The 24,235-nt window shown below is 37.8% G+C and overlaps 1 long non-coding RNA gene and 1 pseudogene across 3 annotated transcripts in view; one reads left to right on the top strand and one right to left on the bottom strand.

Annotated features, from left to right (window-relative positions):
* Positions 1–20,829, top strand: LOC136833822 (zinc finger E-box-binding homeobox protein zag-1-like; annotated as a pseudogene).
* A 104-nt stretch (positions 20,830–20,933) lies between these two features.
* The window catches only part of LOC136833823 (uncharacterized), a 34,070-nt gene continuing 30,768 nt past the window's right edge, over positions 20,934–24,235 (bottom strand). For all 3 annotated transcript variants that reach the window (XR_010851597.1, XR_010851599.1, XR_010851598.1), the window contains one exon: positions 20,934–21,158. This is a non-coding gene — a long non-coding RNA (uncharacterized lncRNA). The remainder of the gene's footprint in view (positions 21,159–24,235) is intronic.

The raw sequence follows: 24,235 nt of genomic DNA, 5'->3' as shown, positions 1-24,235 counted from the left end.
AGCTCCCCTCAGTCATGTAGGAGACGCGACTTCGAGAACGTGACAATTTTCGCGCTCCTCATCTGAAACTCAAGGTGCTACCGTTTTAGTCACTAACTTTACTACGTGTGCTACAATTATAAGTGTAGATTACAAATTATTAAGGTTTTTATTATTATTCAAGTGAGCCGGCGACATACTTTACACTCTAACCTCGACTTCCGTGACCAAGAGGAATTTTTACATAGCCTAGACGCTTGTGACTGTGATGAAAATAATATATTAGCATTGATAAATGGATATCTGGAGTGTTGACATCTGATTGACAACGAAACCTGACGAAGAAGCAACGCAATAGTTAAACACCGAAATTGTGCCCCAATTCTTTCTCATTCCAAAATATCGAATATCAGTGCCATTGTACCAACCGAAGACGAAACATTTTGTTGGACTTTTAAATTCAAGCTGAAATTGGATGGAGACTGGTGTACTCATACTAATTGGCCGCACGTGATATTTTGGAAAAATCAAATTCAGAACTTCCGGTCCCCTTACTCTTCAGGATTTGGAATTAATAAGGGTTCTGACGGCCTGTTCGGCGGCACTGGGACTTTGTTATTATCCGGGCTGAAATCTGTTGAAAAACTGGTGCCTCTCATGTGCAATCACTGTCGCCTTCGTCACCGTGTCTTCAGATAGTGTTGAGTGGGAGATGATGTGGTTGTAGAAGACAGGTGGAAGGAAGGTGTTTGGAAAAACCATGGCTGGTGTTAGTACTATGTACGCTCCTTCACCGTACACTGACTCCATCAGGCTTTGGAACATCGCTGGTGTATTCAGTTATCATGTAAGTACCTTAGGTTTGTTTGTTTTTCACTCATTTGATTCGAAGGGGATATTGGCATGATTTTCTCATTTCAGTGCCATGCGCAGGTTGCCGGTTTCATAGTGCAATGTTTACATCAGTGCTAAGATACATACCTTAATCCTAAGTATTTCCTTTTATAACAACATGAAGCCAAGGTATATAAATATTTTTCTCTGTGGCTAGGCAAAATTTCTAAATGTTGCAAGTGTGTAGAATTCGTCGGTTTTCACCCTGCGATAGCTAGCCTATTGTCACTAGCCTATAGTTTCCAAGAAAATGTTTTGATCCAGGTATGTGTCGAATTCCCTTATGCTGTACATCATCAGTCTGTAGAATAAGGAAATATCATGTAGACGTTTATTACTTCCGTACATTCACGATTGGTTATAGCTGCCGTCTGATAGACATGGGCTAAATCCAGATTTATACGAGGATAATGCTCAGTAAATAAGTGGTTACAGTGCTGTAGGACAGGTTGTAAGGTATTGTCCTCTTATTTTTGGATCAGTTATTGAACATTAACTTGCTTTAATTTGTTCCTACGAATCGCGGACCGGTCACATTTAAAATTGATCGACCTACTCCGTGACGGATATTGTACCTAGAGCTAACCACCTGTTAGTCTTTTTAATTATGATTGCAAGTATCCTAGAGCAGTTGCAGGTAAAACAATCTAAGGGACTCTCGTGCCACATTTGACCGCGTCCTTACGCATTGTGTAGCTTATTCCCCTCAGGGGTGTGAGTGTGTGTGTGTGTGTGTTTGTGAGTATGTGTGTTGTCGCGCTCACGAAGTATTGACTTCAAGCCATGAGGGTACAAGCTCACCTTCCGACCAACGTTGGCCACTGGCAAGTTGCTAGAATACAGTGTCTTCTGTCGTTGTAGTCCATTTTGCTTATCTACAAGAGGTATTGATTAGCGGTGCACACAAGCACCTGAATTAACAAACACTGATCACTGGCGTGATTGTATTTTTCAGTAGGTACTACTTTCGGCATATTATATATATATATATATATATATATATATATATATATGTAAGTTTTCTAATGATCTTTTACCTGGAAGTGAATAAAACCAAAATATTGCATAACTTACTGTATGCCATCATCTTTAAAATTATACCTTGCCCTACCCTTGTTTCACGAGTAATATATATGTATATATATATATATATATATATATATATATATATATATATAGTGTGTGTGTGGAACAGAAATAAATTTCTCTCTACAATAAATGGAATATCTTATTCACCAGAATAATAATGAACTATAGTAGCCATTAGTAAGTTGCCAGAATATTTTCCGAATAAGATTTAAACTGAATAACACCACATAAGACTTATGCACCTCATATTTAGTGAAATATACAATAATATTAAAACTATAGTATTGATATAGATGATTAGAAGAGCTTTTTATGTATTTTAGTTTACAAGCTGTTTGCCAGCCAATAAGATTTAAACTGAACAACACCACATAAGACTTACAAGTGTGGGTGAAGACCATTTACAAATTTGTTATCGTAATATTTTCATTTTCTTTTCATGCCATAAAATGCATTTCCTACAGTTTATTTCAGCAGTCCATTAAAACTGGGTATTGACGTAATTATGTCAATGACCAGAATTCATTCACATTCTCCTACCTTCACTTTTCAATCACATTGTAAGAAAAATGAAAAAGTTATTATTAAAGGGTGCGACTGAATGGATTCAAAATGGATGGTATGCCATTCACTATTATTTATCAATAAACCCTTCCTGGAAAACTTACATTAAGTATTAACCCACCATTTGCTATTGCAGTAAGTAATAAAATAATCTGTAAGATTGTTAATGTTTAGTCAATTTCCCCGACTATATTGTATGTAGAGTAAGCTGAAAAAGGAAGTCATGTAAGAGCGTGATTTTATATTTACATGTATGTGCATTGCATATTTTACTAAAGAAATGGTTAATTGAGACTTATTTTAAGCATTAACGCAGGCTGTTGTTGGTCTCTTAAAGCTTTCGAAAACTCTTTGTGTCATGACGCAGATTGGGCGGCCTAGTTTATTGGTCGGAGTCTGGCAGTTCGACAGTAGATTTTATATAAAGTATTACGCCAATAATTTCGTAATCTCCAGGTTAGTCAAGTGATTTCGTGCGGTTTGGAACGGACATTTTTGCAAAATTTACCATATAATTTGAGCTAAGTTGCTTCATTGGTTTAAGCGGATTAAATTGCAAAGTTGCTTATCTGCATTTACAAATAACCGGAAAAATAATTGTAGGTTGGCAATATATACCTTTTTTTCTCACTGAGACTTCTGTCGCATCTCTCTCATTGAACAACCATGATCGAGTTGTCCTTTGTCCCATCGTTTTGGGAGGCATTTCAAATTCAGAGTTTGGCCGAGTGAGAGCTGGTAGGTGCACGTGTGCTGTATCAATCCCCTTCCCCTCCCTTTCACCCCTCCCCATTCCTACGTGTGTTTCTCTCTCTCTCTCTCTCTCTCTCTCTCTCTCTCTCTCTCTCTCTCTCTCCTTGTTGGCTCCTCCCCTTCCCCATAGCCCCTCCCTCCGAACCTCATTCTCCCGCTTGCCCCTCCCCCTCCTCCCCGCTGGAAGCTTAGACCCACCGTTGCCAGTCTTTCCTCGTTGTGCGAGTTGATGGTAACTCATCAATAATAGCTTAAGATGCTGTTACATTAAGGAATGGAATCGTCAATGCAGCGCATTAGGGAAAAGCTGATGTTTTGGTCTGGAAGCCTATATACTTCCAAGAGAAGAGTTTGTTCTGCCCACCTTGTGCTTCTCTAGAATAAGAAAGAAACGAAACGAAAGAAAAATATGTCTTAGCGTTTTGGTATCCTCAGACCCCATCCTGAGGAATACCGTCCCAACATCACCACCCCTTTAGAGTGGGCCCGCTTTTCCTAGGGAATGCCCCATTCTGCCCCCCCCCCCCCTTCTGCCTCTTTTATTTGTCATCTCTCCCTCGAGTTTAATTTTGGGTGATTTATCTCCTTTGCCCCCTGAATATTAGTTCTTATTTTGGCAGTGAAATTATATATATTATATAATTATATGAATGAATTATTTCCTTTAGTAAGAAATAGATATTTTACAAATAAAATCTTTTAGTAAGAAATAAGATATTTTACAAATAAAATCTTTAAAATCAGTGAAGATGAATTCTTTGGAAAAAGATACAGTGTATAAGGCCATAGGTTTCCTGTCTTTCTTAACGAGGTTTTATATATTTTTATGTTTCAGAGTTTTAGCATGCAGCAATAGCATTTAGGATTGTCGATGCTGGATATTCGTTTTCATTTTTTCCTGCGCACCGTTAACCTGGTAAATACAGAGGTACGTTATTCTTGTCGCCTTTAATGCAAGTAGTAAAATCTGACGAGAGAGAGGCGGAGAAAGCGCGTCTATCCCCCCCTTGAAGTTTCCATTGAGAATCCCTTTCTGTGTTGTTTCCTTTGCTCATACGCACTTCTACACCTTCAGGCTGGGAACCCGAGACATTTCACCTTTAATGCAATGACCCATAACTTTCTGGTCTTGCTGCCATGCATTGTGAAAGGAACTTCGGATTAGGGCCTTTTCTTCATTTTGTATATTTGGGTGGCTCATCTTAGGGGGAGAGTTCCTGCGGGCTGTATGATATTTTTTGCCTTGTCGGTTACAGTGTATGTTTGCAAGTTCCGTAAGTATAAAGTAAATGTCGTTGATTATTACTGACTGGGGAATAACCAAGGTTAAATGGTGTGGAAAGGAGCTGACGCTAAATGACAAGATATTGTTTACAACACACGCATTATTTATATTATATATATATATATATATATATATATATATATATATATATATATATATATATATATATATATATATATATATATATATATAGAATATAAGAGAACTTGATACAGTATTGCAAAAATTGTCCCGATAATGGCGTCTGAACTGCATACAATTATATATATATATATATATATATATATATATATATATATATATATATATATATATATATATATAATGTATGCATTTACGGCCATTATCGGAAAAAAAGTTTGCGATATTGTATCAGGTTCTGTTATTTTACCATGGCTTGGCGTGTCCTGTTCGTTACGTGCGAACCCACCTGTTCGTGCTCATGACAAATGCGGTAGAGATAGTTTAAGTGAACGAAGGTGTGTGGAAAGCTGCGTTTTTAAAGATGGAAATCTGGCGTTGTAACTTGCCTCGCTGATATTTCCTATAGGAGCATTCATGTTAAAATGAGTGAGAGATGTGTTTTTACACGCATTTTGTAGGAATAACTGACTGTGCGGATTTCTTGAGATTCGAATTGTGCAGTCTGATTATTTCTGTTTTCTGAAACTTCCTGTTGGGTAGCATACAAAAAAACCCACGTTCGATCTCCAAGCGTAGCGAGGAAAGGATCGGTATGGATCCGTTTCCTAGAAAATCTGGAAAGCCTCGGTTGATCTAACCAGCAATTTAGATGGCTTTCTGGCAGAAAGTCGACATTTGTGAGTCGCAGATAGGGTGCCGAAAAATAGACAGTAGCAGACATACTGACTTTAACTCCGTCGAGATTTCTACCCTAATATGAGGGCCTCGACGAGTAATCCTCATCCTTGCGGGCCGAAACTAATCATAAGATTTCATGATGATCCCAATTCGTCGATCCGATGACGTCTTCCCATGAACATCCATTTACTATGCGTCGAACGCCTAGTCCTTCCCCCTCCCCTCGTAAGTCGATCGGGCCCCGTAGCGTTATCGACCGGCGGGGGTCAGGGTCAGGAGACGCGTCCAACCCCGGTAACCTTAAATGCCGAGGTCAGCAAATGGAGACAATGACAGCGGTAGAGGGCTCATCTTATTTTCGTTGATAACTGCAGGTTCAAGTTACTAGCCCCTTTGTCCCAAAGAGTTGGTCATTTTGGCGAGAAGCTGTTATTTCCCATTAATTAAAGTCTTCCTTTACTCCTGATCAGAAAGATTCTCGTTTACAATACAACCAAAGAAGAAAGTTGTAGTAAGAAAGAGGGAATGAGAGTACTTGTTATGATTGTGTACAGTTAAGGATTATCTCGTCGAGGCCATTCTTCTTTAAATTAAATTATGAAGTAATGTATCTCTTGAAGGATCGCTGATTAATCACATGTTTATCTTTCTCTGTCTTTCTCACCTCTCTCTCTCCACCCCATCTGGGACCCATAACAACCGACTAACATTTAGCCCAATATATCTCTGTTTGGCATACTTTTTATTTTTAAAGAAACTACCAAAACGTTCCTCTCCTCGGCCACCCCTAGAGGTTCGAACGCGGGTTCCTCGAATGTAAACCAAGAGCGCTACCCTTGCGCCAATGGGACCACATAGAAGAGAGAGAGAGAGAGAGAGAGAGAGAGAGAGAGAGAGAGAGAGAGAGAGAGAGAGAGAGAGAGACGCTGACCTTCCGCTGTGTTAACGTAAACAGCGGAACAGACCTAACTTTAGTTGTATTGCGCAACAAAGAAGGGTTAACATGAATGTAATTGTGATAGAAAGAATTGTTATTATAATTAGATAGTTGAACGAGACGATGCACTCCCATGGTGCTCGCTCCGGTTTTTTTTTTTTTTTTAGAATGTTTAAAAATTTGATTAAGTTGACGTTAAAAAGTCGGACTTCAAAATGGCCACAGGGAAGGGATTAATAGTAAAGGCAGAGAGCAGTGCGCCGAGGGAACGCTGCAAAGAGTTTCTAGTGCAGTGGCGCTGCACTGTAGGCGCCTCCCCTCCCCCCCCCACACACACACGTGAAGAAAATGTGTTGTAAACGAAGGTCAGGGTTGATAAGACAGGGCTTGTCATTAGGTCTTATGGTGTCCTGTCGCCCATGGAAGGGTCGTCGAATGTAGGAAAGGACTAAAGATTTGAGCGTAAATCGCTATAAATGGTGTTCTGAGTTCCTCGGACGAGAGGGTCCCGTTCTCAGCTAGCACCGTGCTGCCCGTGAGTTTGAATCTCCGACCGGCCAACGAAGAATAAGAGGAATTTATTTCTGGTGATAGAAATTAATTTCTCGCTATAATGGGGCTCGAATTCCAGAATAAGCTGTAGGTCCCGCTGCTAGGTAACCAATTGGTTCTTAGCCACGTAAAATAAATCTAATCCTTCGGGCCACCCCTAGGAGAGCTGTTAATCAGATCAGTGGTCTGGTTAAAATAAGGTATACTAAACTTAATGGTGTTCGGAAATATCAAAATAATGAGTAAGGTCTATTACTGTATTATTACGATTAAAAGACCATTGTAAAATTATCGGTTCATCCGGAGAAGAGAAACGAAGGCCGTAAATGAAGGTTTATAGGCGTAAATATAGAAAAAAAAGAAGGGGGAAAGTAATTTAAAGAAAACCAGGACCCTCAAGCTTTTACAAAGAAAGAAGACGGAATATTTCAGAAAGAAAGAATGAAACTACTTGACGCAAAATCTGTTACCCGTACGCGTGGAGATGGCTTGCTTAGACTAACCGGAAAAGATTATGCTTCATAATAAAAGATGACTCAGCCCGCACGCCGTGCGTCGCCGAATGCATATATTAAAAGTATTTTCAGGAGTTGTTGAGACGGATTCTCATACGGACACGGCATTGCCGCGCACGAAGAGATAAAAGGAAAAGGAACCTTTAGTAAGCGCCAGCTAATTCCAGGTACGTTGAAGGATGGCACGTACGTTTCACCCTTGGGAGGACGTGCCAAGTCAGCCATATGGTTTGTTCTTTACCTGAGGGAGGGAGGGGGATGGGGGATAGCGTCGCGGTGGAATTAGATTGGAGCTAGTTTGTTTTAGATTTTTCATGCGATTTTCGCGGCAGAATGAGACAGATGATCAGCAGTTCCATACGAATAAAAAAAAAAACAGTGTATGTGTAAGTCTGTGTCACTTCCTAATTCCCATGCAGCCACAGAGAAACGATGGTTACCGAGCGTCTAACGCAATTCACTATGTTGTAAAATTTTCGTTGCAATAAAAGTGCATAAAAATATCGGAAAAATAAATGTAGCTAAAGTTACGGTAATATCAATCAAATAGAATATTTACGTCAAGGATTGGAAATCGTTCAAGGAATTCACACCGATAATGAGGTAGTTTTTGGAATCTGGTAAGATTTGAGGTGTAAAAATTGACTATCAACATAACGTGCGTTACAACTATCGCCGCGTGAGGAGATAGCCTCACCATGCCGGCTAGCGTTCTTTAGTGTCGTTCATCCGCGTCTTTCTAAGATGATGGATGGCATCAGATTTATTAGCGTTAATGTGAAAGTGGATTGGCTGGTCGTCTGAAAGAACGATAAGACTGGGTGCGTTTAGCGATGTCCTCGAATGATAAGTACGGTATCTTTTTTACTGAAAGAGGATCGGTAAAGGAAACAATTTACTTGTTTTTTTAATTGTCATGATTAGTTTACATAAACCCGTCACTGTTTTTTACCAGCACGTGTGAAATCACAAGTTCTGCATGTAAAACAATCTAATCAGGTTGAATAAGTACACGTGAAATTTCCACTGAAATCTGGTTTAATACCATTGATTTGATTGCAGACATTCCTGCTGGAGGAGAAAATATGTTTCGTAGCCATGCACACATGAAACGCCTGACACTCTGTTAATGTCGCTCTTTCTCGGCCATTTTACCAGCTGGCGACAAGAGCGGCAGTGGTGAGAAAGGTGTGAGCTGAACAACCTCAGACCCAGCCGCCGTTACCCTACCCCAACGCCCCTGTCAGCCCGCCCACCTCCGCCTTGACCCCAACCTCTGCCATAACCTCGCCTTCGGACCCTTCCATGGGAGACGACGCAGAGTTTTTAAACGGTGCGAGTGTGGTAAGTGGTGCTGGACCTTTTCTCTTTTATTTACTGGTAAAACAGATTTAGAGGATGATAGCCAAGCCTTTTTATTATTATTATTATTATTATTATTATTATATTATTATTATTATTATTATTTCAGTAAGAGAGAGAGATAAATGTTGGATTAAGTCACTGATCGTTATTGTTATATATTGTTATTTCAATGAAACAATAGCAAGTGAGCATATTATCATTTTCATTTACAACTTATTATTCACTGGAAATGCAGCTGTGGTTCAGCTACGTTAGGAATTCACCTTCGAGTCCTAGAGAACTTTAGCGCTATTAATTTTAGTAAAGATTTGTCGGGAAGAGGTTAAATGTGATCAGGCTTTTCTTTGTGGTTATTAGCAGTAAAATCGTAGCCCGATGAAAGCTAAAATTTGTGGAGTATTGTATATTACTGCACGATCCTTGATGAATTTAATATTCGATTCCATGTTAGGTATTCGGACTTTGAGTAATGTTTTTTATCCAGAAAAAAAAATTTTCCTTTTGAATAATGTTTTTTAACCAGAAAAAAATTTTCTTTAGGATCCGTTCATTACATCATAAAGAGCTAATTGAAAGATTTTCAGCTACACAGTTCTACTTATAAAGCTAATTCTTGTAAAAGAAGAATCCATCATTTAATGTTATCGAGAACTCCTCCTGATGCCTGTCAATACTAGACTATCTTATACAGAATTTTCTTTCCCGTGGCTGCCTTGTGTCATTTTTACTTTTCCTTTGCCAGTTTTATTTCAAAATAAATTCCTTGTACGTCTTCCCGTGACAGCCGTGCTTCATTTTAAGCTTTCCCCGTCTTAAGCTTAATTTCAAGATGTCTGTCGCCACTTATAAATTAATCAAGATGTCTTTTCTTTCCATGACAGCCTTGTTCAGTTTGCAACAAAAAATTTGCCAATATTCACCGTCTACAACGCCACATGATTTCCCACCAGGAATCCGACGTCCTCAGGCGCTTCAAGTGCGATGAGTGCGGGAAGGCGTTCAAGTTCAAACACCACCTCAAGGTGAGTCTCCTTTGTTTCTCCGTCAGTGTCAGCTGTTACAGAAAAGAACCGAAAAGGGAAATTTTGGCCAGGTGTATCTGGAAGCGAATTTTATAGTTGGTTAACGTTATGGGCAATGCGGTGTACTGAGTGTAAAATGACTGTTGGTGAACGTGCGCAAGAGGGGTTTTTTTGGGCTAATGCATAGATCCGAAGTGAAACGGCCTCAGATTTGTATTGCAATGATAAATTTGCAGATTCCACGGGAAATATTATGCCGGCGTGTGTGGATTTATCGTGAAAACCGTCCAGATCATGAGTCTCCACAGAATATTCTCACTTTCCACGGTTATTTAGCTTTTGTTAAGACAAGTATAAATAGCGGAAAAAATAAATTAATGCACGGTAACTGGAATTATGTGTAATAATTGAGCGCGGGTCACCTAGATGTAAAAACGTCGCCAAATGAATAGTGAAACCAAATAAGTGCGTATAGAAAGTATTCAGTACGCTTCATACTAAACTGAGCTTAGGTTTACTGAAGCCGCTGCTGTTTTAAACTGATAAAATGAATTAAAGTCCTAATCTTTTTATGTCATTAGTTTCTTTATTAGGCATTTTGTCAAGTCTAGTTCAGCAACGAGGACTTTTTGCCTTTGTCGGGGGCAAGCGCTTCGTCAGAATGTGACTGTGCTGATTTTGTTATCATAATTTTTGAATTCATTGATCATAGTTGGACCCAGTTTGTAACTGTGATACCTTTGGTGGATTTCCGTATTGACTCGCTGTAAATGCATTCCGGTGTTAGCACGTCTTACGCAGCTGTAATGGAATCGGAATAAGAATTTTACGTTAATAATGATCATTTAACTATTGTTTTGACACTCATTATCAGGTAGTTAATTGACAGGTAATATACCAGCAGTAATTCATGCTAGTTTTTCTGAAAAAATCAAGAGAGGAAATATACAAATATCTTTGCTTAGCGAAAAGTAACTAGTGCCGTTTTGATTTCGATACTTGCATGTGTTGTTTGTTGACGGGAAACGAGTCGCGGGTAGCTTCAGACTTAAAAATGACTTTGAGAATATTTGATGACGCCGTGGACTTGACTTTCTTTTGAATAAGCGTCAATGGTCGAAAACTGGCAAGCGCGTTGAGGTTGTAAATAGCATCAAATTTTATTATGGGTACAGGTTAGTTATTTTTATCCTTTTTTGTAGGTTTTTGCAAGTTATAGGGTCTTCTTATGCCCCTTTCTTGCATGATTTAGTTCATCTTTGAAATAACATGCCCAGTTATCAGAATGAGCGGAACCAAATATTGATCATGTTAAAGCGAACCCATTCATAATCTAGTGTGTCATTTATATTTTTTAATAGGTAAATCAAAGCCAATTTTTGTTTGTGAGATGACTTGCGTCTTTAGAATTTTATATAAAGTAAACACTAGTTTTATGAATTTTCTAGAATTTTTACGTTAAATTGTGAGCAAAATCCGTTACATTTTTTCAAAAGAACCAGGAATTTATGAAGTTGTGTTCCTATTGAATACTCGATTCGCTCAGTAATTTAGAATTGTGATTTACAGGAACATAAGAGGATTCACAGCGGAGAGAAGCCATTTGAGTGTGAACATTGTGGAAAAAGGTTCTCCCACTCAGGTTCTTATTCATCTCATATGTCCTCAAAGAAATGCCAGGTTAGTACTGTTGTTGTTATCAATATTATTATTATTATTATTATTGTATTATTATTATTATTTATAAATATTATTATTCTGTCATTTTATGTAATTATTGTTATCATAATTATTATTATAGGTAAACTTTGCAAAATTGCGGTAAAGTGTATGTTTTTCGTCTTATTTTTTTATACGCTACTACAATAATATCTTCAGCCGTGCAGTATGGTATTATTGTCACAAGCATGATAATTATTCTCAGTATCTTCCTTTTTCCTGTACATTCGTTTGAGAATTTGGTAGATAGAAAACTTGGAGGTTAGTGATGATTTTTTTATTTATATATAATATCTATATATATATATATATATATATATATATATATATATATATATATATATATATATATATATATATATATATATATATATATATATATATATAATCAACATATCTCTCTCTTGATATCCTTGTTGTCCAAGTCATTGAGTGTCTTAGTCCCTAAACCATACAATGGTTCAAAGCCTTGCTGGTGCAATTACCACTTATAATTCCCTTTAGAGTAAATTATTCCCGGGCAATAAACGATAGATCTGGCGTCTTTTGCCGAATATAATCTCGAATTCTTAAGTGATATGTACATAAACACAAAATTACAAGATCGTACGTCACCGCAAAGGTGAAAGATGTAAATTTTTCTTCCAGTCTTCAGAATTCACTGCAAAAGTACAACTTACTTTTTGTATCTTTACCCCGACATTCTTTCCCTGTCTTGCAATATATATAAAGTCTGAGATTTATTTCATCTGATGAAGTACTGTACTTGCCAGTCCCATAGGTAGGCTACTAGGGTGTTGGGGAACATTTGCCCAAATATTTATTTATCCTTTCAGAATTTTTCAAGGTTGCAGGTCAATTTAAAGCGAAAAATTTTATATTTCTCTCATGCTGATAGACTTTGGTAGGTAGGACCCTGGAATGCAGGTGGTTATTTTTACAACATATTTTGACCCTTACTTGTTTTTCAAAATTGTTTTTCTGACTCTGAGAATAGTAGTTATTTGACCCAGTTTTTTTCCTCTTCCAAGTTTCAAGTTCAAGGAGCATTTAAGGGTCAGCATTTGATTTTTCTCAACTTATGATGAAGTGTTATAGGTAAAAATAGGTTGGTTTGCTGATGTAAGAAACTATTATGGAATTCTCTGAGTCTTTGTCAGGACATATTTTCAGGTTTTGAGGGAAAAATAACAGCCTCTGGGTTGGGTTTCGCTTCCTCTAGTTTACTTTAAATCTTTTGCCAGCCCTCTCCTCTGAGATTCTATCATTCTTACAGTTATCTCTTTTACCTCGTATTATTCCACAACCTTAAGTGTTTGGGCACATTTCTTCACAATGCTTTATTTGAGTCATATGCTGCAGTGATTATATTTCAGGTGCAGCTGCATTTAATGTCATTGTTGAATTATTGTTTCAGTCTATAAGAGAAAAATACAGTGCTATTTTATTATTTCAATTTGCGAGTGGGTAAAATTGGATCAGAAACATCCAAACAGTTGATAAACATGTTTGGTGTACTGTTTATAGCATGAAACTAGTATCACTCCAAGCTTCCTCGATGCCTAGGTTTTGCTAAAAGGCTTGGTTAGGGTATTTTTGGCAAAATTTGCTAAAAGGCTTGGTTAGGGTATTTTTGACAATATTTGCTAAAGGCTGGTTTAGGGTATTTTTGACATAATTTGCTAAAAGGCTTGTTAGGTATTTTGACATAATTTGCCAAAGTCAATTATTTTGTAATTGATTTAATTAGTGGAGAGTATGGACTTTTCCTCACCAACATTATAAATGAATGAATATTTTGATAAACTTTGTTAGTTTGATATTGCCTATTGCCGTAGAAAATACTGTGTAATTTAATTGGATTCTTAATAACGTTATTAAAATACTTTTGAGTCGTGGCTTGTCGTCATGATCAGTATTCTGTTTCACAGAAACTTGACGTGAGAAATCATATTTCCTTGATTGTTACATAGATTTCATAGTATTTTTATCTTCAACAGCTTGGACGTGGTAGGACTACAAACGGTCTCTTACCAAGGACACCGCCACAGTACCCAGGGACAAACAGCAAACGTCCTGTCCTCAATCCATCATCGTATCTACCCATTTTGCCAAAGGACAAATCCCCAACACCATCTGCTGATTTAGGATACTCATCGCCTACGAGACCGATCTCCAGAGATTCTCTTCTCATGTCTCCTCCCACACTTGTGTCTCCAAGTGGCTTGAACAGTTCTAGCTTAACGTCAGCACTCCCACAAGGCTTCCCTCAAGGACTGTCACAAGGTCTTCAGAGCAACCTTCAGGGACTACCCCCTTACCACCCACTGAATCCCCTTATTCTAGCTGCTCACATTCATCCCACTTTGCTATCTTTCACCATGACCCAAGCAGCTTTAAACAAAGCCCAAAACGACGGCCTTGACGAGAAGGGGCATTCTGCTGAAGTACAGGAGGATGTCGATGATGACCCCGAACCTGGCGAATTGGTAATAAAAGAAGAGACAAGGGAAGATGAAGAGGAAAAGTCATCAACCACACAGGAAGAATGCAAACAGGAAGACAGAGAATGCTTCCCAAGCAGGGACAGGGAGAACATGTCCACTTTGAAAAGAATGTTGGAGAGTGTCAACACGACTGTAACCAAGCAGCAGTTTGAGGAAAAAATTAACAGTGCCAATTCTGGCTCCCTTCTAAGTTCAACTGCCATCGCTGACGACCTCACGTGCAAACTCTGTGGTGCCATGTCAAAAGATCGTCTGGAGGCAATTTCTCATGCTTATAGGCAGTGCCCTCGACTCTCTGAAGTTACAAATGCGAGTGAGCGTTACAAAGGTTGCCTGATCGAGGGTCTTGCGGCACGCCTGCATGTTATAGCAGAAAGTCAGCAACAGCAGCAACAACAGCACCATCATCACCATCCACAACATCCTTCCCTTCAGATGTCTCGGCATCATTACACAATGAACAGATTGAGTACCGGAAAAGAAGATGAAAGCGATGCCGATTCAGGCCATGTCATAGACGATGACGAAATGACCAATGATGGGAAAAAGGCGAGTGCGGTCACACTTCAGAGAAGAGCATCTGGTCATTCTCCGTTCCCATTACGCGCTGAACCCAAGACCCAAGAAGGAGGAGCTCTCAAACATCGCCGAAAAGATTGGCTTCCCAGTCCGAGTAGTGCAAGTCTGGTTTCAGAACAACCGCGCCCGTGAACGCAGCGAGGGACGTTCCGTCACTCCAACCCCACCCATATATTCGCAGTCCTCTTACCTTCAGAGTTTTCACCTTCAAGCTACACAGCTTCAAGCTACACAGCTTCAAGCTATCCATCTAACTACGCCCTACGTGCTACCCAACTCCCACCTCACAGGCAAGCAGTAGGGCTCTCAGCATCACTCCATACTACCCGTCCCTATTACCCCGGGCCTGATGTATCCCGTTGGCCCGGGGAGAACCTCTCCAGCACCTGCTGATAGAGCAGACGAACATGATGATGATCAGCCCCTGGACTTGTCGACTAAAAAATCGTCACCCTCAGCTTCTCCTAAGCCTGCCTCCATCCTCTCCGATTCTGACGCGGACTCGACGTCACTGGCCATTTCATACAAGTCGGAATCACGCACTCCCACACCAACTTCATTAAATAATAATCTCACAGAGTGTAAAGAGGGAAGGAATCCAGTGTGGCACCAGCAAGTACAGTTCTTCCATCTTCAGTGTCTGAGCAACAAAGCAAGCTAGCACAAATTCTGCAAGGTGCAAAGTTGGGGATTCCTTCTCTTTACTCAGAACATGGGGATCACAGTGATAAAAGAAGTAGGGTAAGCATGGTTTCCTTTGCACATTTACATCCTGGTAGACATTTGTTTTCTGTAATTCTTGGTACATTCTGTACTATTTTTCCTGCTTAATATTTGTGAAAAATAGCAGTTAATTCTTAACTCTTTCATCAGTGTTAGAAGAAGCAGTTTTTTCCTAATTGAGCTCTGTAAGTTCACTCAAGCGACTGTTGCTTGAAATTTTGCACTTCATAAGGACCTTTCTTTCAGGATGATGATAGTGGAGATGAAAGTCGCAAGAGACGTCGCGAGGATGAAGGGGGTAGCTTTCAGTGTGACCAGTGTGACAAGTCCTTTAATAAACCTTCTTCACTGGCTCGGCACAAGTATGAACACTCAGGTGAGGTGAATGTCAGACTACGCATAGTTCAGTCTGTTGTGCATTTTTTTTAGCTGTGTTAATGATCGTATGGAAAGGTTTTAGATTTAATGACAATTTTGTTTACACGTGTCACTTTCATCACAGTTTTCCCGCTGTAGCTCTGTGTTTAGCAGATTAACAAGGACAACATGGGTTACTTGACACATCCTTCGGTATTGATAACTATTTTTGATTCACATCTTCATTTCATATATTTTATTATACGGTATTGGTTTCATAACTATTTTCCCATTGATTCAGGAGGAATGTCTCTTGCCTGTAGCTCATTTAGTTTTATATTTTTTTATATTAGAGCCTTGGAAAAATTTGGTTTGGCTGTGACAATAAAGAGCAATTATTAAGCACATAAGATTTAGTGTGAAAAGTTCTCATGCTCTGCCAACATTTATTTTGGGGGTATACTGCATTACAGTTCTAAAGTTGGAGAATTTGCCTGTAGTCATGATGGTTTTCCTTAGAAATTCAAAATTCTTTTCTTATCATTTTTTGTAAAGTAGTAAGTCCTTTGACATAAAAGAATTTGAATTTGACTGTGACAATTTCAAAGAATTTTTTTCAAGAACAATTATTAAGAATTTGATATTTGTTCAAAAGTACATGCTCTGCCTAAGTCCTCATGATCTGATTTTAGTGTGTGAAAGTTTGTTTGCAGAAGTACATATGGTTTTGGTTATATCAACTATGGTTCCAATTGCCTTTAAAAATTCTTCTGATGACCATCATTTTACCGAAAGTACATATCAGCAGTCCTCATGATCTGAATTTGTTATTTGTTCAAGTACATATCAGCAAGTCCTCATGATCTGAATTTGTTATTTGTTCGGCTATTATCAGCAAAACCTCGCGACTGAATTTGTTACTTGTCTGAAGTATCAAACAAGTCCTCATGATCTGAATTTGTGGAAGTACATATCAGCAAGTCCTCAAGATGAATTCATTTGTCTGAAGTACATATCAGCAAGTCCTCATGATCTGAATTTGTTATTTGTTCGAAGTACATATCAGCAAGTCCTCATGATCTGAATTTGTTATTTGTTCGAAGTACATATCAGCAAGTCCTCATGATCTGAATTTGTTATTTGTTCGAAGTACATATGTGAAGTCTCGCGATCTGAATTTGTTATTTGTCTGAAGTACATATCAGCAAGTCCTCTTGTTATTTGTTCTGCAAGTCCTTGTTATTTGTTCCAGGTACATATCACGTCCTTGAATTTGTTATTTGTTCCAGGCCAACGTCCTTTCAAGTGTGACCTACTGCCCCAAAGCCTTCAAGCACAAGCACCACTTAACTGAGCACAGTCGATTGCACACTGGGGAGAAACCTTATCAGTGTCAAAAATGTCTGAAGAGATTTTCCCATTCTGGCTCCTATTCTCAACACATGAATCACCGATATTCCTACTGCAAACCGTACCGCCCAGACGGTACTGTTTTAATATCCGAATCATCTACACCTGTTCCTTCACCTTCAGAAAGGGAGTGGTGTAAGTAGTACTCACGGAGAAGGAGTCTCTGTTATTGTTACTGCAACGGCCGATTTGAAAGCCGTCTCACCTCCAGAAGCGACAACAGAAGCCCTACTTCTGCACCTGTAGATTCATCTCTTGAGCCTTTAGAGACAGCGTCCTGTTTGGTCAAAGAGGAAGTGGTTGCCAAACCACAAGAGTTATAATAGTTCTAGTGACATTTAAAGTGATGCAAAATGTGTAAGACAACGAACAACTGTTTCAAAGAGTTATTTGTAATCAAAACACTGACATGCAACGAGGTGTCAACGTTCATGATCAAAACTTGTGGTGATTACAGTAGTTAAAAGTTTCTCTGATACTTGACATATTGTTAAGGAAGAGGCTGCATGTTTGGTGTGCAAATGTCGAGTAATGTGCTATCTTACATTGCTAGATTTACATGGACATACTATGCAGTGTTCTTTGTTATTTTAAAAGATGTTATTTTAAAAGAAATATTATATTTACTTTTGAATAGGATTAATGTGAATTCGCATGTGCCAACTACTTTTTTCTTCTTCACTTCCTCTGACAAATTTTAACAGGGGTCTTTAATAGTCGAGGGTATGGGACAGCATATGCTCAGTCCTCTCCATCTTTCTTCCTCTCTCTCTCTCTCTCTCTCTCTTTCTCTTCTAGTTCTGTAGTAGAGTTTATGATAGGCGTGAAATCAAGCGGGTTGTAACCATGCGACATCTGCCAGTACCTATGTATAGTAAATACTCAAATTTTAAATCGGAAAGCGCTGTCAGAATTCTGCATGGAATGCAGTGTTACCAAGGAGTTAAGTATTCCGTGAAAGTTACTCAGTTGAATATATTTTCTAAGATGTTTAGGGTTTTCAGACTCCTTAGTGTACAATTTCACAGTGCAGTTTGCATTGTTTTATGAAGAAAACTTGGTGGACTTAGGGAACTTTCAGTTTTAGGTGCTGTTGGTAACACTGCAGATAAAAATGAAAAGGAAAGCAGGTATTCTGCCGATAAATCCGCTGTCTTCCATAAATGTACTAGAACCCATATTCTGAGCATCTAGTACTAGTGGATCCCTTGTGCCTCGTGCCATCCTTTAATGAGTGACATCACCAGCTTCCATGATTATTTTTCTTCGATAAAATCTCATATAGCATTTTCCTCCTATTGAGAGTTGAGTACTAAAACGAATATATTATATATACATGTATATGTACAACTTTCATGGTGGCTGATTCTGTCACTTAACTAGTCCAAATTAATCTCAACGTGCAATCTCTGTATTTTCTAGATTTCCAAGGCAGGCAATGAAACTTTATTTTGAGGTATTCTCATTTCAATGCCAGTTTGTGTCAGGTATTCATGTAATGGTAGCATGACCTCTCAACACGGCCGCCACTTGCATTGTTAGTCATTGCTAGTCTAGAAGATAGTTTCTGTTGTCCCATACTTGGCACCTGTTTATATCCTTTGTCCATATGAGCTTCTAAAAGCCAATTTCTTCTCGCTACTTTCTCGAATGACAAAAACAAATGCCATTTTAACTTGGTTGTAAGCAACGATTGTGCCAAAATAAGTACTGGAGATTTCTAATAGGAACTTGTTAGGAATGTGGATAAACTTTAGAATTTTATTTTTATCAAGTATACATATGCAAATTTATTTTGTATAGAGACCGTACTTCACAATAGTGTACCAGAGTGCTTCCATATCACCCTGAGCCGGGCCCAAGGCTATACACAGAGTAACGTCCATGACAGGTGACTAACTGGCAGCACAGACCATTAAGGCTCCCAGTCAAAGTCTTTCACCTCTTCATTTTTCTTTAGAGTCATCCCCCGAAAAGAGAAATATAAAATATAAAAAGACACCGCAAAGGGGCTCTGTCGAAGAGACCTCACTTTGTTGTATTTATCACAGTGGCAGTGACCACCTAATGGTTCCTGACCATACTGTCATCCTCTGTCACACGAACCCTTCTCCCCGGCCAATAGCATTCCTTAATGTTACCCAGTCCCGTTCTCTCTCTCTCTCTTTCTCTTTCTCTCATCTCCTGGTTGGTGGGTTCACTTTGGTCTCTGTACTCTAAGAAACTCTGGAATTTGACTGGCTAAGTGACCACCATTGTCGAGGAGGTTTGAATAAGTACATTCCCTTTTGGTGTTTGTTGATCCGTAACCAATTCTAGAAACTAAGTACAGTACACTCTAATTGGAAATGGCGCTGTGACTGCAACGGTTGATATGATGACAGACAGAGCCATCATGTTTTGAACGGTGTCGTGCCTTTTCATCTCTTAGTGGAATCTCGCTGTTTATGTATATACTGGGCGCAAAGATTGCGTTAAAAAAAAAAGTTCTTTAAATGGTTTAACAGATGTTTGCATTCTCAATAAGCATTCCAACGTAGATGCTAGAAGTGACTTTCATTGTGTGATATAAAAGAGAATGATCCCCTAAATGTCCATGACTGCGCGGAGAAATTTATTTTTTGTCCTATTTGCTCTCTCAACATTTCCCTCCAAAATATGGTATTCCATTTTATTATTACTCTGTAGTAGTCTATTCTAGACCTAGAATTTTTCCTATTAATGTCCAATCTTTGACTTTACTGTGGTGTACAGGCTTGTGCAGTTTTATCGATCTCACTATAATAATATATGCTCATGAATTTGTGCTTTCACTCGGAGAGACAAAAATAATTGAAACGGTATACTTTTCAAATGAGAAAACTTAGCACTGGTCTAGAGCCATTTTTCGGTGCCAGTTCATGGGGTTTTGTCCTGGCTTTACCATCTGTATCTGTCATTGTCTTGACATGGATCTGGTATGAAATCTGTAAATTAAACATGTATATACTGTAGACAAATTATAAAGGAATGTATATGTATATTCACTAAAATAGATGTATATTGATATTCTGGCATGACTTCATCAAGTGGTGCAGAGAATTTTAAGCTAATTCAGGTGAAAATTGAACGATGGTATTTCAGAGGCTTTTGGACATAACTTCTGCCTGGACTCCAAGCCTTCCAACCCCTTTTCTCAATGTTTCCTACATCACTCCATATTGTGTGTTCGTGTGTCTGTGTTTATCCAGTTCCTTCGATTTGAGCTTGGAACAGAATGGAAAACATTATGTAGTTCATCATCCCTTTTGTCTTTTATAAGTGATAACACATGTCTGTTCAACAGGATGCTTCCAAGTACAAAGTACGTAGAGACCCGGATTGAATGCATTAAATTAAAAAAGATAAAAAGATACAAAACCCATAAAAGCAACAGACAGTGGCTTTTCTGTGTCACTCATTTCACTGAAAGATAACGTTCCTACTATACATGTTTTTGGTCTACTCCAATTACTACACTGTGCTTCCGTCATATAAATACAGTATATATAAAACTTAAAAAATTTACTACCCTTCCCAATGCCCAAAAGAGACAAGCAGTGCAATAGGTCCCACAAAATCTTCTAATAATGTTAACTTTCTCCCTTCTCTCGTCATATTCCAAATTAGGTTATAATGTGATTTGTATCTTATTGTAGCTAGAAATAAGCCTAAGGTTTATATGATTACCTTATTGTATATTTTCTTGTACTGATAAATAATAAAGCTAAATATTGAACTGACACTTTCACTCTGCCTAAAAATGTTGTAACAGAGGGAAATTGACATTGCAAATTTTTAATCAAAAAATAATTTTATTGCCTTCACACTGGCAAAGGGCAAGTCTGACTTGGGAGTACTGGTGTGTTTTGAAACGGATGAAGTAGAATTTGGAGGGGATGTGACATACAAAGAAAGATGGTAAAAGTTTCTTCAAATTCATTACAAGATAAGCTTGGCATATACTTCATCATGCCTGCAATGGAGGAGTAGTACAAACCTCATATATATATGTCAAATGATGTGACGACCCTAGGTCAAATGTACGGAGGGAGAGTTCGAAAATATCTGAAAGATATGAAAAGTTAATAAATGCTGAATGATATGACACTGGTCAAATGCATTGAAAAGGAATGCAAAGAGGTGTTGAAAGATATGACATTGGTCAATTGCATTGAAAAGGAGTTCATAATGATGTTGAATCATGTGTCATTGGTCTAATGCAGGGAAAAGGAGTTCATAAGCATCTTAAATGATAGGACATTGGTTAAATATGTAGAAAAGTCGTTCATGAGGATGTTGAAAGATATGACATTGGTCTAATGTAGGGAAAAGGAATTCATAAGCATCTTGAATGATATGACATTGGTTAAATATGTAGAAAATCAGGTCATAAAGATGCTGAATGATAAGACATTGGTCTAATGCTTTGAAAGAGAGTTCATAAGGTGTTGAATGATATGACATTGGTCTAACAGTGATTCTCAACCAGTGCCAACGGCACACTGGTGTGCCACGAATTATTTGAAGTGTGCCTGAAATATAGTCATAGCACACCAGAAAAACGAAAAATGGGTATAGATTTTGGTTTCACAAGGAATGAAAGTAACGCTTATTGATACTGACAATTATTTAAAATATAGCTACCAGAAGCAGTTTATAAGTAACTTTCAGCCATTTGAGTTCGTCATAATATTTATAATAATTCTACAATTAATAAAAAGTTTAATATTATAAGTGAGATGGCATTCGGTATTGTGATGGGCGTCGACCACTATTTTCATCACTGAGCACAGAGAAGTATGATTAGATCGAAATCCTTTCATAAAATATTCCTCTAATATTGGATTACAGTTGTGTGAAGAAAGAGGAACATGGCCACCATTTCTAGTGACAGAGATCTTAAAATAAAACATTCTACTGTACCTATTGACTCATTTTGGATATCTGTTCAAGAGGAATATCCCATTATCTAAAAAAGCTTTATCACTTTGTTGCAATTTTCTACATCTTATTTATGTGAACTTGGCTTCAACCTAAATAACATCAAAACTAAAAAGGAGAGAGACTACGCTCAACTGAATTAGAAGGAATGAGGGTCTGCTTATCACATTCGACAAATATGAGGAAGTCGCCAAAAACACCAGGCACAAGTTTTCACACTAATCATCTTCATACTCTAAAGAAAAACACTGAAATAAAGTAAGTTCATATTTAAAAAGTGTTTTATTTCAAGTCTGTAGTTCCATCTCATATTTACACAAGTATATATTCTCTTAATTTTTTCTCTTAAATTTTCCAAATGTGCCGTGATATTATTATAAGATCCTAAGTGTGCCATTGGTAAAAGGTTGAAACACTATCTGACTCTAACGCATTGAAAAGGAGTTCATAAAGATGCTGAATGATATGACATTGGTCTAATGCAGGGAAAAGGAGTTCATAAGCATCTTGAATGATATGACATTGGTTAAATATGTAGAAAAGGAGCTCATAAAGATGCTGAAAGATGACATTGGTCAAATGCATTGAAAAGGAGTTCATAAGGATGTTGAATGATATGACATTGGTCAAATGCATTGAAAAGGAGTTCATAAGGATGTTGAATGATATGACATTGGTCTAATGCAGTGAAAAGGAGTTCATAAGCATCTTGAATGATATGACATTGATTAAATAAGTAGAAAAGGAGCCATCAAGATGCTGAACGATATGACATTGGTCAAATGCATTGAAAATGAGTTCAAAGAGATGTTGAATTATATGCCACTGGTCAAATGCATTGAAAAGGATTTTATGACATAGGTCAAATGCACTGGAAAGGCGTTCATAAGAATGTCGAAGGACATGACATCAGTCATATGCCCTGAAAAGGAGCTGATACGGATGATGAATGATATGACATTGGTCAAATAAAGTGAACAGGAATTCATAGTGATGTCGAACGATATGGAATCGGTCAAATGGGTTGAAAATGATTCCATAAAAAGATGCTCAATATGACATTGGTCAAATGCATTGAAAAGGATTTCATAAAGATGTCGAGAGATATATGTAACATAACAAAATGCGTTGAAAAGGAGTTTATACAGATATATGATATGGCATTGGACAAATGCATTGAAAAGGAGTTCATCAAGACGTTGAATGATATGACCGTGCTCAAATGCGTTGAAAATATGTGCATAGAGCTATATGGTATGCATTGTTTAAATGCATTGAAAAGGAGGTCGTAAAGAGGTTTTCACATATATGTTGAATCATGAAATGCACTGAAAAGCTCATAGGCATGTTGTATATGACACTGGCCAAATCCATAAAAAAGTTCATAAAAATGCTGAGTGATAGACAATGGTCGAATGCGTTGAAAAGGAGTTCATAAAGAACGCTGTATGATAAAACATTAATTAAATGCACTGAAAAGGAGTTAAGATTTTGACATATGACACTGGTGAAATGCACTGAAAAGGAGTTCATAAGGATGTTGAATAATAAGACATTGGTCAAATGCATTAGAAAAAAAAGTTCATAAAGATATATATGACATGAGATTGGTTAAATCTTCATAAAGGTGTTGGATGATACGACATTTGTCAAATGCGTTGAAAAGGATTTCATAAAGATGTTGAATGATAAGACACTGGTCGAATGCATTAAAAATGAGTTCATAAAGATGTTGGATAATATAACCTTTGTCAAATGCACTGAAAAGTTCATGTGTTGAATGATATGACATTTGTCAAATGCATTGAAAAAGAGATCATAAAAAGGTTGAATGATATGACATTGATCAAATGTGTAGAAAAAGTTCATAAAAATGTTGAATGATATGCCATTTGTCAAATGCATTGAAAAGGGGTTCATAAAGGTGTTGAATGACATGACACTGATCAGATGCATTGAAAATTAATTAATAAGGATGTTGAATGATATGACATTGGTCAAATGCACTGAAAAGGAGTTCATGAGGATGTTGAATGTTATGATATTGGTGAAATGCATTAAAAATTAGTTCATACACATGTTGAAAATGACATTGGACAAATGCATTGAAAAGGAGTACATAAGGATGTTGAATGATATGACATTGGTCAAATGCGTATAAAAGGAGTTCATAATTTATTATTACTATTATTATTATTCAG

This window comes from Macrobrachium rosenbergii, chromosome 52 (assembly GCF_040412425.1).
Source record: "Macrobrachium rosenbergii isolate ZJJX-2024 chromosome 52, ASM4041242v1, whole genome shotgun sequence".
Lineage (NCBI taxonomy): Eukaryota > Metazoa > Arthropoda > Malacostraca > Decapoda > Palaemonidae > Macrobrachium > Macrobrachium rosenbergii.
The sequence above is the reverse complement of the archived record's forward strand: the minus strand, read 5'-3'. Positions and strand labels throughout refer to the sequence as shown.